Genomic DNA, 22443 nt, shown 5'->3' on the forward strand with positions numbered 1-22443 from the left:
CAGAACCGTGTCTTGAAAACGTTTTTGCAAAGTGTTTAAAATATAACCACAGCATGCCCTACTGGAATAGAACAGAAATGTACCTGCACTATTGTAACTGTTTAGATGTATATATTTTAACAACTGAAACTGGGACACAGGAGGTTAATTTCAGAAAAATAGCTGAAATTAAATTACTTTATGGCCATATGATAAAAAGATGTTATATTTCAGTTTCAGTGCAGCAAAAGACACAATGTCTGTGCTGAGAAGTTTTCTGCATTGTTTTGGAAGTGTTTTATTGTTTTTATGACTTCCAGACTCTGCAACGATCTGAGGGAAGGCCCTTGTGTATGTATAGATTCAGATGACAAGAAATGATGATTTTTTTTCCTTCTTTGAACTGGTGACATAGATTGGTCATATTATAATTAATTTGCAGTTGTAGTATTAAGGAGGTGTGATACACTCCAGATTCATATGACTGATGTACATAATTTTTTTTTCAGTTTTATAAGATTCATATAATTGTTTTAATGCTTGGCATCCTGTGAAATTATTCACTGATAATATTTAATAGCCATGTTATTTAAGTGGTTTAGAAATATATATTTTGCGATACATCTTGTGCTATCATTATTTCAGTGTATATCCACTTCAACGCCATCACTGTCTCTAACCATTAACTTGTTAGTTTTCACATGGTCCCTATTCTTCTACCTCCTACTACAACTAACCTCTCCACAAAATACCCATTTCAATTACCATCCATCAGCCACTGCATCCTATCAAACCTTTATATCCTACCAGCTTCTGTAATATATTCCCTAGTCTATATACCACAGACATAAAACTATGCTCAAAACTAAAAATTCTTCCCATTCTACTTAATTCCTCCTCTAACAACAATCCAACCTTAGCTGTCCTTCAAGAACAAAATGAAAACAGGTAACTTATCCTCTACCACCCCCAAACTCTACACCATCCCCATGTAGGGACATACACCCCAACCCTGTCCCAAACCCTACCTCTCCTGTCCCCCCAACCCCTACAAATCACTAAATTTCACAATTATTAACCTCCAAAACATCCAGAACAAAATACTTGAATTCCATTCTTGGATAGTCCATAACAAACCTGACAATACAGCCACCACTAAGACATGGCTAAAGCCTTATATTAAATATAGAGAATTCCTTCTTGCAGGCCTTGCATGTCTTAGATCTGACCGACGACATTAAAAAGGTGGAGAAGTCTATGTCCTAACTCATTCTCCATAATATTGTACACCAAGCCAATCCCACAGTTTTCATCAGCTGAAATATTAATATCCTTACTTAGAAAAAACAATTGCAAAAGTATATGCATTATTGTGTTATACACTCCACCCGGCAACAACATTCCTATCTTAGAGGAAATACTTGCAAGGGCATAAAACAATATAGAAAATGAAACTATAATTTTAGGAGATGTCAATATTAATTGGCTAGACATCTCCCACCAAAATCCTTCCACCAATATAACCTAGATACCATCACACAACTAATTCATGACACAACTAGACCAAAGAAAACAACAGCAGTGGCTATATATAGGATTGGATTCTGGTCTCTGACCCAAATAAAATTGCATTCACAGGAACGCTCCCCAATGGCATAAGCGATCACTGTTCTGCCTTCATACTTCGAAAATAGACTCCATCACTTATCAGGCACCACTACAAACATACTAGAGACCTCTCCTATTTCTGCCCCACAACATTTAATGACTGCCTTCAATGTATCAATTGAAACATATTGAAATCCCTTCCCCTAGATGACACTGTTGAATTCTAAAACTCAACATTTCTCAAGGTCTTAAACAATCAAGCAACACTCATTCTATGGAGGGTGAAAATGAATCATGCTACCTGGCTCACAAAAGCCACCAAACACCTCATGACTGCAAGGGATAAAGCTGGAAAACACTGTCAAAAAAGTAAAAACATCTCTGACCTGGCAGCATACAAACAGCTACATAATCAAGTGAAGCAGCTAGTCATAGAAGACAAAAAGATCACTACCTCACTCTACAAAATCACCATAAACTACACCCTAAAAAGCTCTGGAGCTCCACGAATTCCCTACTAAACCCAGGGTCAAACAACAACTCATGCCCAAACCCTGACAAAATACCCAAAGAGATAGCTAGACTCTTTAACTCGGGTTCCTATTAGATGACTGAAGACGCATTCTTTTGAATGTGTTTTGGTTGAACTTGAAAAGACGAAACGGCAAAATGACAAAGGGGCATATAAGCAAATTCTTTCCCTGGGAAAGAAATCGCTTGGCTGCATCCATTACTTTGCCGTTTTTTGTCACTGTATTGCGATCTCAGAGTTGGTATATTTAAGTAGGGTGTGTGTGTGGGGCACAGCCCCCATGTCTGGGGGTGTGGGGGGGCGAAGACCCCCACTTTATGTTATGTTTTAAATGTTTTTTTTTTCGAAACTGCAATTTTTTTCCCTTGGAAAAAAATCACTATTCTAAGCATTCGAGTTTGTAAGCTTTTGTTTACATGGGGTCGATAAATGATTGTTGGCTTTTCTAAGCATTTGATGATCTAATATAGACCCATTAACTCTTACTTCATTAACACTATTGCCTATCTAACTGCTACCTTTCCTCCACATCAACCCTCTCTCCAAACCCATACTCCCCTATCCACCAACTTCTATCTCTCACCTGTCCCCACCAACACAATAAAAAAAATGCTTCAAAAACTCAGACCTTACTCCAACTCCTCAGACAGCCTACCTCCCAAGCTCCTACAACTTGCTGCCAATTCCATAGCCTACCCCATCAGTATACTTATTAACAGATCCATTCTGGAATCCTACATGCCCACTATTTGGGAAAAGGCCTACATTCTGCCTCTACATAAAGGTGGCACTAATACAGACTTCTCTAACTTCTGACCCATCGCTATCCTCTCACATATCTCTAAGATTCTAGAAAAATGTGTCCACACTCAACTTCTTCACTATGTGCTTCACAACCACATCTTTTCTCCCACCCAGCAAGGATTTTGACCAGATCATACCACTACTATGGTTCTCATATCCTTCTCTGACATACTCAGCCAGGCCCAAGACGAGGGAAAATTGTCTCCTATCTCTTTCTAGATTTCTCCAAGGCTTTTGATATAGTCTCCCACTCTCTCCTTATCACTAAACTGGCTGGCATAGGCATCTCACCCCATCCTTAGAGAGGTTCTCAAATTACCTGTCTAAAGGGCAACAATCAACCAAATGGCAACATTCTTTTTCTCCTTTATTGGACACAACGACAGGTGTTCCACAAAGATCAGTATTAGGGCCCCTTTTGTTCAGCATCCTTATCAATAACTTCCACAACTTTCTTACCCAAAGTACTGCCATCCAATATGTAGATGATTCTACAATCCTCTGTGCTGTCAACTCAACATCAGACCTGCTTCTATTCACACAAGATGCCCTCACTACCACAGAATTATGAATGTCCAATAACCATCTCGCCATGAACCGAAATAAAACTAAATTTGTTCTTTTTTCAACCCAAGAAATCCACTACATTAAACAAAGAAAATGTCACCATCCAATCCCAAAACAGAAATATAATTTAAGTAGTACCATATATTAAACTGTTAGGTGTTATCATGGGTGAAAATTTGACATTTGACATGCACATTCAAATCAATATTAAAAAATACACCAAAAACTGGGCTCTCTTTATAGACATAAATACTTCCTCAACTACTCTGCTAAACTGTCTCTTACCTCTTCCTTTCTTTTGCCTTCACTCCTTTATGGTGCATCTATCCTGACCAATATTCAGGCATTTCTAAAATACAAACTAGCCTCTTGCTACAATAAAATCACAAAATTTGTAACAAACGTTAACTATTATTCTCACCTCTGCTCTTTACTACTCCTACTAAACTGGCTGGAACTACCGAATCACCTGACACTGATTCAGCTAACCACTGCACACACATTTATTTATAATCACCTGACACTGATTCAGCTAACCACTGCACACACGTTTATTTATAATCACCTGACACTGATTCAGCTAACCACTGCACACAAGTTTATTTATAATCACTGGAGACTCATTCAGCTAACCACTGCACACAAGTTTATTTATTATCACCTGACACTCATTCAGCTAACCATGGCACATACGTTTGTTTATAATCACTGGACACTGATTCAGTTAACCACTGCACACAAGTTTATTTATTATCACCGGACACTCATTCAGCTAACCACGGCACACACATTTATTTATAATCACCAGACACTCATTCAGCTAACCACTGCACACACGTTTATTTATAATCACCTGACACTGATTCAGCTAACCACTGCACACAAGTTTATTTATAATCACTGGAGACTCATTCAGCTAACCACTGCACACAAGTTTATTTATTATCACCTGACACTCAATCAGCTAACCATGGCACACACGTTTATTTATAATCACTGGACACTGATTCAGCTAACCACTGCACACAAGTTTATTTATTATCACCAGACACTCATTCAGCTAACCATGGCACACACATTTATTTATAATCACCAAACACTCATTCAGCTAACCACTGCACACAAGTTTATTTATAATCACCAAACACTCATTCAGCTAACCACTGCACACACATTTATTTATAATCACCGGACACTCATTCAGCTAACCACTGCACACATGTTTATTTATAATCACCGGACACTCATTCAGCTAACCACTGCACACAAGTTTATTTATAATCACCGGACACTCATTCAGCTAACCACTGCACACAAGTTTATTTATAATCACCTGACACTGATTCAGCTAACAACTGAACACACTTTTATTTATAATCACCTGACATTCATTCAGCTAACCGCCGCACACAAGTTTATTAATAATCACCTGACACTGATTCAGCTAACAACTGCACACACATTTATTTATAATCACCAGACACTCCTTCAGCTAACCACTGCACACACGTTTATTTATAATCACCAGACACGCATTCAGCTAACCACTGCACACAAGTTTATTTATAATCACCGGACACTCATTCAGCTAACCACTGCACACAAGTTTATTTATAATCACCGGACACTCATTCAGCTAACCACTGCACACAAGTTTATTTATAATCAGCGGACACTCATTCAGCTAACCACTGTACACAAGTTTATTTATAATCACCTGACACTGATTCAGCTAACCACTGCACACAAGTTTATTTATAATCACCGGACACTCATTCAGCTAACCACTGCACACAAGTTTATTTATAATCACCGGACACTCATTCAGCTAACCACTGCACACAAGTTTGTTTATAATCACCGGACACTGATTCAGCTAACCACTTCACACAAGTTTATTTATAATCACTGGGCACTCATTTAGCTAACTACTGCACACAAGTTTATTTATAATCACTGGACACTCATTCAGCTAACCACTGCACACAAGTTTATTTAAAATCACCAGACACTCATTCAGCTAACCACTGCACACAAGTTTGTTTATAATCATCGGACACTGATTCAGCTAACCACTGCACACACGTTTATTTATAATCACCGGATACTCATTCAGCTAACCACTGCACACAAGTTTATTTATAATCAGCGGACACTCATTCAGCTAACCACTGCACACAAGTTTATTTATAATCACCTGACACTGATTCAGCTAACCACTTCACACAAGTTTATTTATAATCACTGGACACTCATTCAGCTAACCACTGCACACACGTATATTTATAATCACCGGACACTCATTCAGCTAACCACTGCACACCAAGTTTATTTAAAATCACCGGACACTCATTCAGCTAACCACCGCACACATGTTTATTTATAAACCTACCAGTTGTCCTACCTTGTCCTCTCTACTCACACAATATCATCCAAACAGACCTCTCAGATCCCATAACCAACTGTTGCTAAATGTAGTGAGACCTATCCACACAGCTGGACGAATGCCCTTCACTGTAGCTAAACTATGGAATAGTCTTCATCTTCAATTAGATCCATCAGCAGTACCCTCTCTTTACGAAGCCACTGAAACACCATCTTGCCTCACTATGGCACTGCATCTGCAGCGAGGCTGTAGTTCCTACACCTACACCTGCTCTACACTTGCCTCCTTCCTTTCCTGTCTCATGTCTGTCTCGCTCTGTATATCCCAACACGTCAACACATGTACGTTATCAGCCTTGACTGACTGTCGTCTTCATTCTCTCACAAATACTAATATTTATTCTTTAACTACTCATAAACTGACCGCTTTAAAATATACTGTCTTTAGCTTGTACTGTTTTTTGTAGCGAACTACTGTATGTTTCATGTACGGCACATTAGTTTGTATTGCTTTTGTACAGATCCACAATTGGTTTGCAGGAGGTACCACCTACTGGTTCTCCAAGTATGGTACTTTGTATTATGCTGTACATGTACATGGGCTGACAGGGTACTACTGTATATTGATTAGATTGTACTATCTTTTAGTTATCTACTGTATGGTGCTGTATTGAATTTGTACTATACTTCACATTTTTAATGTTTATGTTTATTTTCCCATAATATACTATATATATATATATATATATATATATATATATATATATATATATATTTATTTATTTATATATCAATATAGTGTGTAATACTTATACTTTGTTTGTGGAGAATTTCTTCCAGGGCCTCCTCTGAAAATGTGGCCCAGTGGACTATCCTGCTAAACAAATGTAAACAAATAAATAAATGTCATTCTGCAAGCTATCCCAGCAGTAATATCTGAGATATTAATTTAAGAACCCTCTGAGAGAGACTCTGCCTTCTGTATTCTGTTTTTGACCTGACAACATCATCTAGAGGATCTATTCACCACATCTGCCTTGTTGCTCTAATTAACTAAGTGTACTATGGGATAGTAATTCCCTTAGATATAGTCAGAAATATAGCCAAGCTTGGCTTAGATGTTTTTCTTTATTTATTTGAGACTGTTCTGCAATGTTGTTTTAAATATTTCCTGTGATTTTGAACTCTGATGTTTCTGTAAATATATTTAGTTGTTATTTATTATTAAATATGTTTAGACCTTTCATTGTGGCCGATCTGTCTAGAGATATTTAAGTTCTGGGAGTATTTGCATATTTATTTGGTGACACTGTGGGGCACTCCTAATAGCCCCGCACTTGGTCAAACTACCATTTGTATTAATAATAACATTAAACAGTAAGATTGGACACCCTTTGTTAACAGCCTTAAAGTAGTTGCTAAAGAGATGGCTGGTGGCAGTGATAACTACCTTATATTTGGGCAGAAGGGGGAATAGCTAGTAAACCTGTGCAAGCCTTTCCCAGGTGTGTGTAAAACAAATCTCCAAGAGTGTGTGTGTGTGTGTGTGTGTGTGTGTGTGTGTGTGTGTGTGTGTGTGTGTGTGTGTGTGTGTGTGTGTGTGTGTGTGTGTGTGTGTGTGTGTGTGTGTGTGTGTGTGTGTGTCAGCTACTTGGGCAGGAATACAAAGCACTGGTTGGACAAAGACAGTGTTGGAGTTCTTGGCTTGGCCACTCAGCTGAGATCTCAACTTTATAGTTGTGCCAGTGGGGACTCTTATTGGGGATCGGGAGAAAGAGGGAGAAACCAGCCCTGGACTAACTGCAGCATCTATGTGCTCTTTAGGGAAATTGCACTTGATGCAAAGAGCTGCTTCTGGAAATACTGTGTGTGTACTTGTCATCCTCCCAATGTACATCCTCCACTGGTGCTAGTGGTGAGGATTGAGGCTCCTCGATTACTGGTCCATGGGTGGGGTGTCACAGATGCCATATATATCACTGAACAGGTGCCAATGAGAAGTCAAACATACCTTTTATAAACAGTAATATGAATACCTGTTGTGAAAAAAAAATATTTAAAGATAAGAGCGAATGTCTGATGAACAGGGACAGTAGACCACTTACCACACAACAGAGACCACATGTTATCACTGCATGCATCAGTTATATTCCATGTATTTTTACAAGAAAGAAAGAAAACACCAACCTGAATGTCATATAGGTTCATAGGAGGTTACTAGGCTAGCAGCCCTAGACCCTTTACAAGCCTAGCCATGCAAATCTCAAGTATCCCCATTTGTTCTTTTTTGGGTAGTTAAGAAGGAATTTATGAACACAGTGGGTCTGTGGTCAACACTGACTACCCCTGTTCATGAGGGACAAGAATGCCACCCCAGGGGTGAATTTGCAGTCTCCCATCTAGTTATCTTGGTTGTGTTTGAATAGGGTAAGTGAAAAGCTTTGTTTTACATGAATAGGGAGTCTATTCCAGAGAAACGTCGGTCTCTGGGAGACATATCTGTCTCTGCAGCATGATCTGTTAATTTGTTTATTTACCAGGAAATTACGACTGGGTACAGGTCCATTTTCAGTGAAGGCCCAGGGAGAAATGCTTCACACAAAGCAAAACAAGTAACATCCAGAGTAAATGTCACAAGTTAGGTTGAGATCTCTAAAGCGAGTGACTCTTGAGCCACTTGACTTGCGGATGTGCAGGATTTCCATTAGGGCAGGGTTGGAGATTGCTGTATAGGCCAGGCATAAATCACCTCTCAGCAGCCTATAAGATACAGAGTAAAGTGAAAGGGCTTTCAGCCTGCCCAGGTAGGTCATGGCTTTGTGTCCCTGTATTTACTTAGTGAGAAACCTCTGATGTCTGTCCAGCTGCTGCAGCTGTCTGGTTTGATAAAAACAAAAGGATGAATTATACCCTATTAGTGGTCTGAAGAGAGTCAAGTACTGAGGAATTATAACATGCCTTGACCTGGATGCTATGCCCTTGCTTATGAGGTGTGCTACACAAAAGGCTTTCCTTATCACTGTGGAAACCTGGTGGTCAAAGTTCAGATTGCTATCAACCTGTGTTCCCAAGTCTCGTACCACTGGGTTGGAACTCAGGAGGGGGGGGGGTGCTGTCAATATTGTAATTTGCAGGGAATTCCATTTTGGCAAAGAGAATAATAATGCATTTTTTGCATTTAGTTTTAGACCATGGCTTTAGCACCAATCATTTGTTTGTGCTAGCCCTTCTTGTAATATGTTGACATTGTTGGGGGACTCAATGAGTGATTGCTCCTAGTTTGCAATCATCAGCGAACGTGGTGAGCCAAAGGCCATCTACTTCAGCCTGGAATTCTGAGAAATAGATGCTAAACAGTAAGGAGCCCAGCACAGACCCCTGTGGTACTCCACTGGAGATGGGTCTACTGGTGGAGATGGAGTCACCAATTATGACAGAATGTGTTCTGTCAGTAAGCCAGTTGACTACCCATCTAGTAACACAAGAGTTAATCCCTATCTGGGAGAGTTTCTCAATGATGCCAGAGTGCAGAATTGTGTCAAAAGCCTTGTCAAGGTCAGGATAGGCTGTGTGCACTGTCTTACCTTCGTGCATGGCTTTGTTGACATTCTCAAACATGTCTACCTGTTTTAATAAGCATAATTCACTTTAACAAAGCCATAATGGGTTTGGTCCAGCATTTGGAGGTTGCCTATGTCCTTGTTGATGAGGTCCATGAAAATTCTTTCCATGGACTTGCAGATGAGGCTGGTTAGACTTATGGGTCTGTACTTTCCAGGGTCAGTTGATGGTCCCCCCTTTGTGCAGGGGGATTACTGTTGCTGTTCTCCATTCTGCAGGCATATAGCCAGTTCTTAAGTTATGATTAAAGAGAATGCCAAGTGGGTCTGCTAGTTCTTGTTTTAAATTATTTAGTAAACAACCTGGGATATTACCTAGTCCCACTGAGGCCATGTTTTTGGTCTTGGCGAGTGCAGAGATAACCTGTTCTCTAGAGATATGAGTCAGAGGGTTGGTGTCAGGTATGCATTGGGATATGGTAGATGGGGATGGGGGGGTGAAGTTTACAATTAATCTGTCAGCTAGCAGGTTGGCTATATCTTTCAGTGCAGTATGAGTGATCCCATCTACAACCAGTTTGGCACATAACTAGGCATTCCCTTTTAGACTCCAGATGTGGTTAAATAATGCCTTATGATTATCCTTGGCTAGGGATGTGATTTTAGTTTTGTAATTTACTTTAGAAGGCTTTACAGAATTTCTAATTTTCTTGTTTAGGCTTAGGCGGGAACTCTTCCTCTACAGAGGGATATCATCCCTCTTGCTTTTGGACAACAGTTTCTTCCTCTTGTTAAATAATGTATTTATACTTGAAGTCCGCCATGGTGGCTTGTTTTTATGGGAAGAACTGGTTTTGATCCTGTCAGGTACAGCAGAGTTTATGTAGTTGCTTAAGTGTTTGTACAGGGCATTTGCATACACTTCTGCATTGTAATCATTGCTGTTGGTGGTTGTGGATGGTTTGAAGCTTTTTGCTTAGTGCGCTGTAGTTAGTGCACACTTCTGCATTGTAATCACTGCTGTTGGTGGTTGTGGATGGTTTGAAGCTTTTCGCTTAGTACGCTGTAGTTAGTGCGCTGTAGTTAGTGTGCTGTAGTTAGTGCGCTGTAGTTAGTGTGCTGTAGTTAGTGCGCTGTAGTTAGTGTGCTGTAGTTAGTGCACTGTAGTTAGTGTGCTGTAGTTAGTGCGCTGTAGTTAGTGCGCTGTAGTTAGTGTGCTGTAGTTAGTGTGCTGTAGTTAGTGCGCTGTAGTTAGTGCGCTGTAGTTAGTGCGCTGTAGTTAGTGCGCTGTAGTTAGTGTGCTGTAGTTAGTGTGCTGTAGTTAGTGCTGCTGAAGTTTTTTACAATGTTTGCTCCTGTGAGGGTGACATTTACAACAGTAGTTACTTCAAATGAGACTGATCTGTGGTCTGACCTAACCAGGGAGGGCATCATGCATGGGGAAGCACATCGACCCCCCCCCCCATGTTGGCGAATACTATGTCCAGAACATTAGAACCCTTAGTGGGAGTGCAGAATATCTGTTCCAGAGCATTTGGGTTAACAAATTCCAGGAACCTCTGGGTGAGTGTGTTTTTGCTCATGTATTTTCCCCCAGTCTGCGGAAGGATAGTTGAAGTCTCCCATGACTAAGGTGTTGGGCTGTATGGTGAGGGATTCCATTAAATCAAGGTAGGCAGTGTGCTTATCCTGGTTTATGGTAGGGGATCTATAGGTAGAAAGTATGTGGTATGGTACTTTCCCAATTGTTAATTGGACATGGAGTAGTTCGAGAGAGTCATGCTGTTTGACCAGTCTCTAAGGGTATTTGGTTTTAATGACGATGGCTACACCTCCACCTTTGGTTCACTGACACTCATTTTGAGGTCAGACCATGTGGAAGACATTGTAGCCTTCCACAGCTTGCATGCTTTCAGCAACCTTGAACCATATCTTGGTAACTGCACAGATGTCAGCATCCTCCAAAGGTCCATAGTTCTAAACTAGACACCACCTCTTTACCTTCCCAGTCATATACTGTGCATGAACCTGCCATATGGTATTCCTTACTACTGCTGCCAACTGAACATTATTAATCATAGTAGGACTTGCACTGGGAGCTGTAAAGACAGCATGGGTCATTTCACCACCAGGCAGGTGCAGTAGCTGGATCATACTGGAGGGCACCTCCAGATTCGTCTTGACATCTGAAATGGGTTTTTAACATGCCAGACTCTGTCTTAATGACAATACAAGTTTGCTGTATTAAAATGATCTTCTGCAGCTCCTGTCAGTTGTCTCACAGGTGTCATGGGCTCTAGTGGATACCCTGCTTTACCTGAAAAACAGAGCAAAATATAGAGACAGGGCGGGGGAGACAAAACAAAAGAAAAGTGGTTTAATATTAAGCAATACATTTTAGTACGAATAAATAAAAGATAAACATTACAATTTCCACTTTCCTATAAAATGACCATTGGGCATCCTTTCATGCAGAAGAGATGGCGAAGTGAGCTAGTCTGCCAGATACAGGTTTACAGGTAAATGCTATGCTGGCTATCCTTGCTGGTCAGGATGATCCCAGCCAGTTTTCCCTTTTTGTGTTTGAATTAACCTAACCCTTTCGGTAAGAGATTGGCTTTACCCATCCCATGGTCGATAATTATGCATTACCTCTAATGGGAATAATTGAGATCATACCAGAGATAATTTGAGGGTGCCCATGCATGAGATAAAGCACTTAGGAGCTGTATCTGTCCATTAGTAGTACAGAGCGGCAGTCCTGGGAAAAATGTTCTATTTCACATCCATAGATCCAAGTTGCACTTGAAAATGGACAAGGATGAACTTTGTTTTATGTGGATGGGGAGTCTGTTCCAGAGTAGTGGTATCTTCTGTGAGATATACTATACCTGTCCTCCAAATTGTTCTACTGATGTTAAAGAACAGGTTCAGATCCCTAGACTGAGAATTTCTGATGCAATTTGATCAATACACCAGTATTAGATGAGAGGATGCCTTGTATGTCAGACACTGGTCACCTCCCAACAGTCTGCAGGATATGAAGTGTGTGACAGGGCTTTCAGTCTGTCCAGACAGGAACATGTTTAACACTTGTATCCTTTTAGTAAGGTATATCTTTGGACATTTCAGTTGTTGCATGTGACTGGACAGATACATACTGAAGGGGGCATTATACTCAAAGATTGGCCTAATGAGGGCTGAGTAAAGGAGACAATAACAACACTAGATCTAGACACAATCCCTTTGTTTATAGGCTGTGCTGTATATAAGGACTCTCTTACAACAATGGACACATGTTGACATATGAGAATCATGTGCTGGGCAGTCATGTTGGCGATGCACCCTCATGCATCACAAACTACCTGGCAGTTGATGGATTGGTAGCCCTTCATATTGTGTTACCACTCCTCTGTTGGCCTAAAGGGGCCCTAATGGCAACATGCATACAGTACATCACACCAGGCAACACAAGGCAAAGGCATGCACAGTCCGAGCTCAATCCTGAGGTAACACCCAGAAACAGATGTACTGATCCAAACATGCCAAGAATACATCCAGGAACTGCTGAAGTATCCTTGAGGCAGAAGCCTGAGAAATCCTCAACACAGCCCCAGTCTGTCTCTTGAAGGTCCCCATAGCAATTATAGTGAGGGCTATGCATACAATAGTATCCACAGGGAAAGGAGGCCACACATGACCCCAGTGCCCCTGTACAGGCCATATATGCCAACTAAGACCCTTACAATATCCCTGTCCACTCTGAACCTATCAAGGATTTTCTAATTATCAAGCTTATGATATATTTTCTGTCTACATCTTTGATTTCCTGGCCGGTAAGCACCACTGAGCACAAGCACTTGTGTCTTGGACAAGATAAGTAGCTCACACCAGAAAATAGCAAAGTTCATAGCAAGAGAGCTTCTCTGTCAGTTGCAAAGTAGATAGAAAAGGTGTGATTCTGTCTTTTACACTGTATCTGTAGAAGGCATGGAAATGTATCAAAATATGACAATGATTCATAAACAGGTGGGAAGAGGGCTTATTAGCATATGGAGTTGTACATCATAGGCTCATAAGATTATAGGAAACTACTAGCCTATTGGCCCTGAGGCCCTTACAAACCTAGCCAAGTATTTAGCCCAAGGTCTGACAAGTCAGCAGCCGATGCCCCTGTCCACGGGGACACAGGTGGAATCCCAGACATGTATTTTCTGTTCCCCACCCAGTTATCCAGGTTGCACTTAAAAAGCATTAATGAGGTACTCTGCTTGATGTAGAGCGGGAGTGTATTCCACAGAAGGGAGAGTCTCTGGGACACAAATCTGTCCAGCCTACAATTCCTATTGATGTCACAGACCAGTTTGAGATCGCACATGTGGGTTACTCAACTGGAGCTTGACTTGAAGATCTGCAGCAGTCCCATCAAGCTGTGGTCTGAGATTGCTTTGTATGCCAGTCAGAGGTCACCTATGGGGAGTCTGTAGGAGACTGAATAGACTAACAGGGCTTTTAGCCTATCTGTGTAGGGTAGATGTTTGAGGCCCTGGATTCTCTTGGGAAGAAACCTCTGTGGTCTCTCCAGGTGCTGCATGTGCTTTGTGAGGTACATGCTGAAAGGGGCATTGTACTTAATAATGGGTCTTATAAGGGAAGAATACAGGGATGTTATGACCACCTTGTCCCTGGATGAGATACCCTTTCTAATGAGGTGGGCCATGTAGAAAGCTTTCCGTATAATGGCGGCAATATGGTGGTCAAAAGCCAGTTTGCTATCAATCTGGGTGTCAAAGTCCCTCACAACTGATTGCATGCTTAGGACCTTGTTATTAATGTGATAATTTGTGGGAATGTCACTCACCCCAAAGGGGATGATGATACATTTTTAGCATTCAGTTTGAGGCCATGTTTCTGGCACCAATCAAATGTTTGGGTGAGACCCTCTTGGAGGAAGTCCACATCAGTAGAGGAACTGATAACTGTACCCAACTTACAGTCATCTGCAAAATTGGTCAGCCATAGCGCACTGGTTTTGGCATGCACCTCAGAAAAGTATATCCCAAACAACAGGGGCCCCAAGACCAATCACTGGGGTACACCACTCATTATAGGTTGACTGCTTGAAGTGGCTTCCGCTATTTTGACTAGGTGGGTTCTATCAGTAAGCCAGTTTGCTACCCATCTGGTAACATACAGATTTATGCCTAGTTGAGAGAGCTCATCTATTATACCTGAGTGGGGAATAGTATCAAAGGCTTTAGCCAGGTTAAGGTAGGTGGTGTGCACAGTCTTCTCCTTGCCCATGGCTTTGGTGACTGTCACAAAGAAGCCGACCAAATTTAGCAAGCATGACCTCTCCTTGACAAAATTAAACTGTGTGGGATCGAGTGTTTGGAGGTTGCCAATGTCCTTGTTAATGAGGTCCATGATGATCCACTCCATGGCCTTGCAAATCAGGCTAGTTAGGCTGATGGGTTTATAATTTCCTGCATCAGTGGATGCTCAACGTTTGTACAAAGGGATGACAGTGGCTGTTCTCCACTCAGCTGGGATGAAGCTGGTACTCAGGCTTTGGATGAATAGGGTGCCTAATGGTGCTGCAAGTTCCTGTCTGAGTTCATGTAGGATGCAGCCTGGGATGTTATCTGGTCCCATGGAAGCTGTATTTTATGCCTTTGAGAGGGCAGTGATGACTTGCTCCCTAGAGATAAGGGGAGGGGGGTAGGTGTTGGGGATGTCCTGATTTACTGATGAGGAGAAAGAAAGAGAGATGAAGTTTTCACTGAACCTGTCTGCCAGCAGGTTGGCTATATCTACGGCATTTGTGTATGTGGTCTTCTTGACCACCAATTCTGAGCAGATGTAGGTGCTTCCCTTGAGTTTGTGGACATATGTGAAGAAAGCCTTGTGATTGTCTTTAGTAGATGTTGCCAATTTGGACTCAAAGTTTGCTTCAGATGATGTCACTAGTGCTCTTATTTGCTTCTTCAGACTAAGGAGAGATTACTACCAGTTAGGCACCTGCTCCTTCTTTGTCCTGGACAGCAGTTTTTTTTCCTTTTATTATAGAGTTTATTTAGTGCAGATGTCTACCAGACAGGTTTACTCTTCCTTAAGAGGGATGATTTCATCCTGTCTGGTATTCCTGATTCCATGCAGCTATATAAGTGCTCGTATAGTACTTTGGTGTAGGTTTGGGCATATATGCCAGTTCCTATGGAGGGGGAAGGAGGTTTGAAGCTGTTTATACCTTCCCTCAGGAGGTTGTAATCAGCTTTCAAGAAGTTTTTTTGTTTGACCCTATCTCGGGGGTGGTCAGGGGAGATGGTGACTTCAAAAATGACCGCTTTGTGGTCAGACCTTACCAGGGAGGATGACACTGTAGGGATACTGTAGTGGTTACTCATATTGGTTAATACCAAGTCCAAGATATTTTTACATCTTATGGGGGTGTCAACCAGTTGGTCCAGGGCATTTGCATTGATGAAATCAAGGACTCTCTGGGCATTTATGGTTTGGCATGAGTAGTTCTTCCAATCTATGGTTGGATAGTTAAAGTCACCCAGGATCAGGGTAAAAGGTTGAATCTTGACAGATTCAAAGAGGTCCAGATAGGTGGAGTAGGCATCTTGAGTCAAGGTTGTGGGCCTGTAGCTAGCTGTGATTTGAATAGGGGTCCTGTCAATGGTTAACTGCACCTGGAGTTTCTCCTGTGTGTCATACGGTTTAACCAGCCTGGAGGCGTGTATGTCATTTATATATATTGCAACTCCACCTCCTTTTGCTTTGCGACCCACAGTTTGGGGTCTAAAAGTATGATAGGATGAGTAACCTGGTATGGCTGGGGTGCTCTCCGCAGCTTTGAACCAGGTTTCTGTGACTGCACAAATGTCAGCATCTTCCAGGGTTAAGAATGCTTGCAATGATTGCAGTTTCATGTTTAAACTCCTAGCATTTAGCAGCATGACCTTTAATTTGCATTTTGATGAAGAAATTTTCATGTTGGCAGTTTTGACCTCATGGCTTTGCCTAAAAAGGCACTATGGGGGAGGCAAGAGCCTTTGCCAGGAGCCTGAAGCCCAAGGGAGACAGATGCAGGCCATCTCTGGCAAAGCATCGTGGTTTGTCAGTCGTGTCTTCTCAGGCTGTGAGGTACTGTATGCCCTTGGAATGACAACATAAACAAAGCCAATTGTTAAAGTCAATCATTTTCTGTTTGCATTGAGGCATCATTCTGGGTGATGGTAAAATGCTGCTTAAGGCTAGGAACCTACCTGCCTGGGACAAATATTTAGTAAGCTCTATCATGTCTCTCTTCATGTAGTCCAAGGAGGTACATCTCAAGTCATTCATGCCAACATGGACTATGACAGAGTGATAACAGTACCTGTTGTTGAGAGACTTGAGCTCATGGGTGATATGGTGGATTCTGGCACCTGACAAACAACTAACCATGACTTTCTCCTTATCCAGCCTCATGAGGGGCATGTCTGTGTGTCTCACAATGGAGTCTCCTATGACTAATATGTTGGGTTTATGTTTAGGCCTTAGTGGCTGTGAGACACAGGTGTGTGGACTATGTGTGGTGTGGTAGGCAGTGGAGTTTGTGTGTGTTTTTGCTTCAGAGGTCTCTTCTCATTACTATCTCATTAGTACTTCATTTGCATAAGTTTATTACAGGCCATCACGTTAGTGTAAATGGCCTCTGTGAATTACACTAGAGCTGATCTTAAGCATGAACACCACCAATTGCCTTAACAAGTTTGTGTAATGACTACAAATACCATCCCTATTATGTACAAACTAACACACCCATGCAACCTAAAACACACAGACAAACACCACATTCCTTGGGGTAAATGCCACTTGAGAAACAGATCTGCACATATACTACTCTCTCAGAATAGACACCTATCCAACTTCTCTCACAATATGCTCAAAACACGTAATTTTATAACAACATTCTCCTGATCACAGTATTTTCCTAATGAAAGACATAATTTCATAGTAACACACAGACACTTGGACAAACAGGCACACAAGATACACACACAGATACACACAAACACACACACTGTGATGCCCCACCACTGGCCCAGTAATCAAGGAGCCTCAATCCTCACCACTAGCACCAGTGGAGGACATACATTGGGAAGGATGACAAGTACACATACAGTAAAGTGCAATTTCCCTTAAGAATACAGAGACCACAGCCTGGGGCTTTTTTCTCCCTCTTTCTCCAGATCTCCAATAAGACTCCCCATTGACACAGCTATAGGGTTTACATCTCGGCTGAATGGCCAAGACCTCCAGCACTCTCTCTGTCCAACCAGTGCATCGTGTCCCTGCCCAAGTAGCTGAAACACACACTCTTTGAGATTTGACTTATACATGAACACACGCATACACCTGGGAAAGGCTGGAACAGGCTTACTAGCTATGTCCCCTTTTGCACAGACTATAAGGTAGTTATTACTGCCACCAGCCAACTCTTTATCAGCTACTTTAAGGCCCTTAACAAAGGGTGTCCAATCTTACTGTGTAATGTTACTATTATCCAAATGGTAGTTTGACCAAGAGCAAGGCTATTAGGAGTGGCCCACAGTGTCACTAAATAAATATGCAAGTGTTCTCAGAGCTTAAATATGTCTCACAAATATCAGCCACAATGAAATGTTTAAATATATTTAATGACAAATAATAAAAGAACAAGAAAACACTCAGTAAACAATCACAGTTACATCACAGTTCGAAATCACAGGAAATATTTAAAACAAGGTTGCAGGACAGTCTCAAATAAATAATGAAAACATCTAAGCTATACTTCACTATATTCATAACTCTATCTAAGAAAAAATAGTGTATCCTAGTTAACTTACTTACAGCTTAAGCAGGCAGATGTGGTAAGTGGATGTTCTTGTCCAGTCAAAGACAAAATACAAAAATGCCCAGTCTTGCTTTCAGAGACTTCTTAGATTAATATTTCAAATATTACTGCTGGTGTAGCTGGCAGTAGGATGTCACTTCTTTTCATCTGACTATCCCAGGTGATAACCCCCACTAAAGCAGCTGTTAGCATTTAGCATCTCCCTGTGAAAATACATAAACAGGGACTTCTCTTCTATCTAAGGCAGATCCTGGAAGTTATAAAACAATAAACACTTCCAAGACAATGTAAAAAACTTCTAGTTCTAGACATTGTGTCTGCTGCTGCTCTGAAACTGAGAGATAACATATTTTGTTTATGGCCCAGCAATAAAGTAACTCAACCTCAACCATTTTTCTGAGGTTTTGCAAGTTAATCTCCTGTGTTTCAGTCTCTCCTGTTAAAATACATACATCTAAACAGTTACAATAGTGCATATACATTTCTGCTCATTACTTTACAAAATATCTCTTCAGCACATGTCTGTACAATATGATATACAGTTCTAATACATCTGTAACACGAGCATCTTACATAAAGCATGTTGACATTCACAAATGACACACAACCACTTACAAAATTCCAGATAGCTGGACTGGTGATATCTTCTTCTGTCAGACTTCTACATAAATCATATTAATATTCACAAATAAATAATTATTTACATAATTACAGCTAGCCGGGCTGGCAGTATTTTCTTTTATTACACCCAGTTCTAACTGTACTCATCTCACTATTCAGTCTAAGCAGCATACACTGCAACCCATTCCAGTACACACATCCACTCAGTACACTCTATCACTCACTTAGAACATCACCAGCACACACATCACATCTTTCCAAACAACACCATGTGCTTGACCACTCACCCACCTCCATTGCCAGCCTGTACACACACACACACACACACACACACACACACACACGTAGCCACACATTTGATAACACACTACTTCACACACATTCCTTATCTGAAACAGTACCTGTGATACACGGGTCTATATTAGTTTGCCAAAATTTTATTCCGGTAAACACCTATTCATCGATCCCTAATCAGCAAAAATTGCATCAGTGATTCATTGAATTTACTAAGGGCAACAAAATGGTTGCCCGAAACAGAATGGACCAACTTGTAGTTGACTCAAACCCACCCAAGTAGGGGGCTTTGCTCCCACACCCCCCTAACTATATATGCCAACTCTGAGATCGCACTACAGTGAAGAAAAGATCAAAGTTCTGTAGTTGTCTGTTGTGCTTCAGGCAACTATTTCATAACCCATAGTCAATTCAGCGAATCGCTAAAGCCATTTTCGCTGATTATGGGTCGATGACTATGTGTTTTGCTGAAATAACATTTTGGTGACCTAATATAGACCCGTGATACACATGCTCACACAATCATACACTTTCAGCAGGTAACTACTTTGTTATATCATAAAAACACTTACTGTATGAGATGGAGGCGATAATCAATATGTACTCTCAATGAGAATGCATTTTTGATAAGTGAGCATCCAAGAGCTACCCATTGATAAGACAGCTGATGGCATTTTTGATTACAACTAGAAAAACAGAGAAAAAGCATAGCAGAAACAACAGCAATGGGTTGTACATAGGAAATTCAAATGCCAGGAATAAGGAAAATAGAAATATTTTAGAATAACAGTAGCACCATGAAACTTGTACAATAATGAGCCAGTGAGACTCTGTCTCTTTCACCATTGTATGTTTGAAAGTAAACAATGCATTCCAAATATAACCAGTGAACAAAAGTTGCAACATACACAGCTCAGAGCAGGATGTAAAGCTGTGCCTTTACACTAGAGATGCAAGCATCAGGTTAGTGACAGTGGTGTGTGACACACAGATGGTGGCCACAGTGTCATTGTGAGGAGGCACTAGAAGGTAACCACAGTGTCATTGTGAGAAGCACCAGTAGTGACACAACTCAAGGGCAATCACCAGGCATGTAGTAACCCAAGTCTGAGGGTTGTAGCCCCATAATCACCATGCATGCAGTAACCTTAATAACATTAATACCCTTGAAAATATTCTAAACTGGATGTCTATTAATCTTCCACAAGAAACTATAGTCCTTGGAGACTTTAATATTGACTGGAAGTCCTGTAGTACTATACATCCTACTACCCATATTAACCTATATGGCTTCTCACAAGCTATTACCTCCCCAACCAGGATCAATAAAACCAATAACAAAGAAATCACCTTAGATTGGATTCTTACTAATTCTCCTCTTCAAACATACAAAGTAGGAACCCTCCCTGATGATCTAAGTGACCACTCACTAACATATATCATCAGACACAAAACCAACATATCTTACCCAAATACCTTTAGGACAATACAGACCAAAAAACATTTTAAAACAGAACTATTCCAATCAGACCTTAAACACTGTAATTGGTCACCGCTAAAATCCCTCCCACTAGATGAAGCAGTGGAATACTTTAATTCCACATTCTTAGCCATCCTTGACCATCATGCCCCATCACGCTCCATTAGAAATAAGGCTAAACCTGCCCCATGGCTCACAATAGCTACCCATCATGCCCCATCACGCTCTATTAGAAATAAGGCTAAACCTGCCCCATGGCTCACAATAGCTACCCATCATGCCCCATCACGCTCCATTAGAAATAAGGCTAAACCTGCCCCATGGCTCACAATAGCTACCCATCATGCCCCATCACGCTCTATTAGAAATAAGGCTAAACCTGCCCCATGGCTCACAATAGCTACCCATCATGCCCCATCACGCTCTATTAGAAATAAGGCTAAACCTGCCCCATGGCTCACAATAGCTACCCATCATGCCCCATCATGCTCCATTAGAAATAAGGCTAAACGTGCCCCATGGCTCACAATAGCTACCCATCATGCCCCATCACGCTCTATTAGAAATAAGGCTAAACCTGCCCCATGGCTCACAATAGCTACCCATCATGCCCCATCACGCTCTATTAGAAATAAGGCTAAACCTGCCCCATGGCTCACAATAGCTACTAGGCAAAAAATCCTCCTTAGAAACAAATCTTGGGCTAAATGGCGCACTACTAAGAATTCTACAGACAACCAAAACTTTAGACAACTTAGAAATTTAACAAAAAAAGCTATCCTGTTAGATAAAAAAAACCTTTACTTCCAACTACAACAAACTCACCAATATAATCCACAAAAGTTTTGGTCTAGCATTAACAAACTACTACACCCAGGTCAGTCTATCACACCTAACCCCCAAGGCTCCAACCTTGAGAATCCACCACAAACTGCCAACACCTTCAATTCTTTTTTCACAAATGCCATCCAAACTCTTGCTAGTCAATTATCTCCAGGTACCTCTAATCTACCAACCTCTTGCCCACTTTCATCATTTCAGTTACAATCTGTTTCTACCTCCTTTATTTGCTCTCTTCTCCAAAAAACTAAAGCCTACCACCCCCTCTGCTGACTAACTATCAACAGAATACCTGCAAAAAGGAGCCAAAGCGATAGCCTTCCCCATTTCCATACTGATAAACAGAACCATAAGAGAAGGAACTATCCCATCTATCTGGAAAATCTCGCACATCATTCCCCCTACATAAAGGTGGTAACCCCAATGACTTTTCAAACTATCGTCCAATAGCTTTACTCTCCCCACTGGCAAAAATAATGGAAAAATGCGTCCATAAGCAACTACTTAACCATCTTATCCAAAATAACTTACTCGCCAACTGTCAACATGGATTTAGACCATTCTACAGTACCACCACTGCATTGCTATCCTTTACAGACTGCATTAACAAAAACCGTAACAACAATATTCTCTCCTCTTCAATCTTTATAGATTTATCTAAAGCTTTTGACATGGTTAATCATCAGCTCCTTTTAGATATACTTAAATCCCTTTCTCTTGAACCTTTAGCCTTAAATTGGTTCAAATCTTACTTAGACAATAGACAGCAGGCTGTACTATGGGACAACAATCTATCTACTCACGTCCCCATTTCCATTGGTGTTCCCCAGGGCTCCATATTAGGCCCACTGCTATTTTCCATTTTTATTAATGACCTTCACTTAGC

Source organism: Protopterus annectens, chromosome 16.part0 (assembly GCF_019279795.1).
Source record: "Protopterus annectens isolate FY-2018-M chromosome 16.part0, PAN1.0, whole genome shotgun sequence".
Lineage (NCBI taxonomy): Eukaryota > Metazoa > Chordata > Ceratodontiformes > Protopteridae > Protopterus > Protopterus annectens.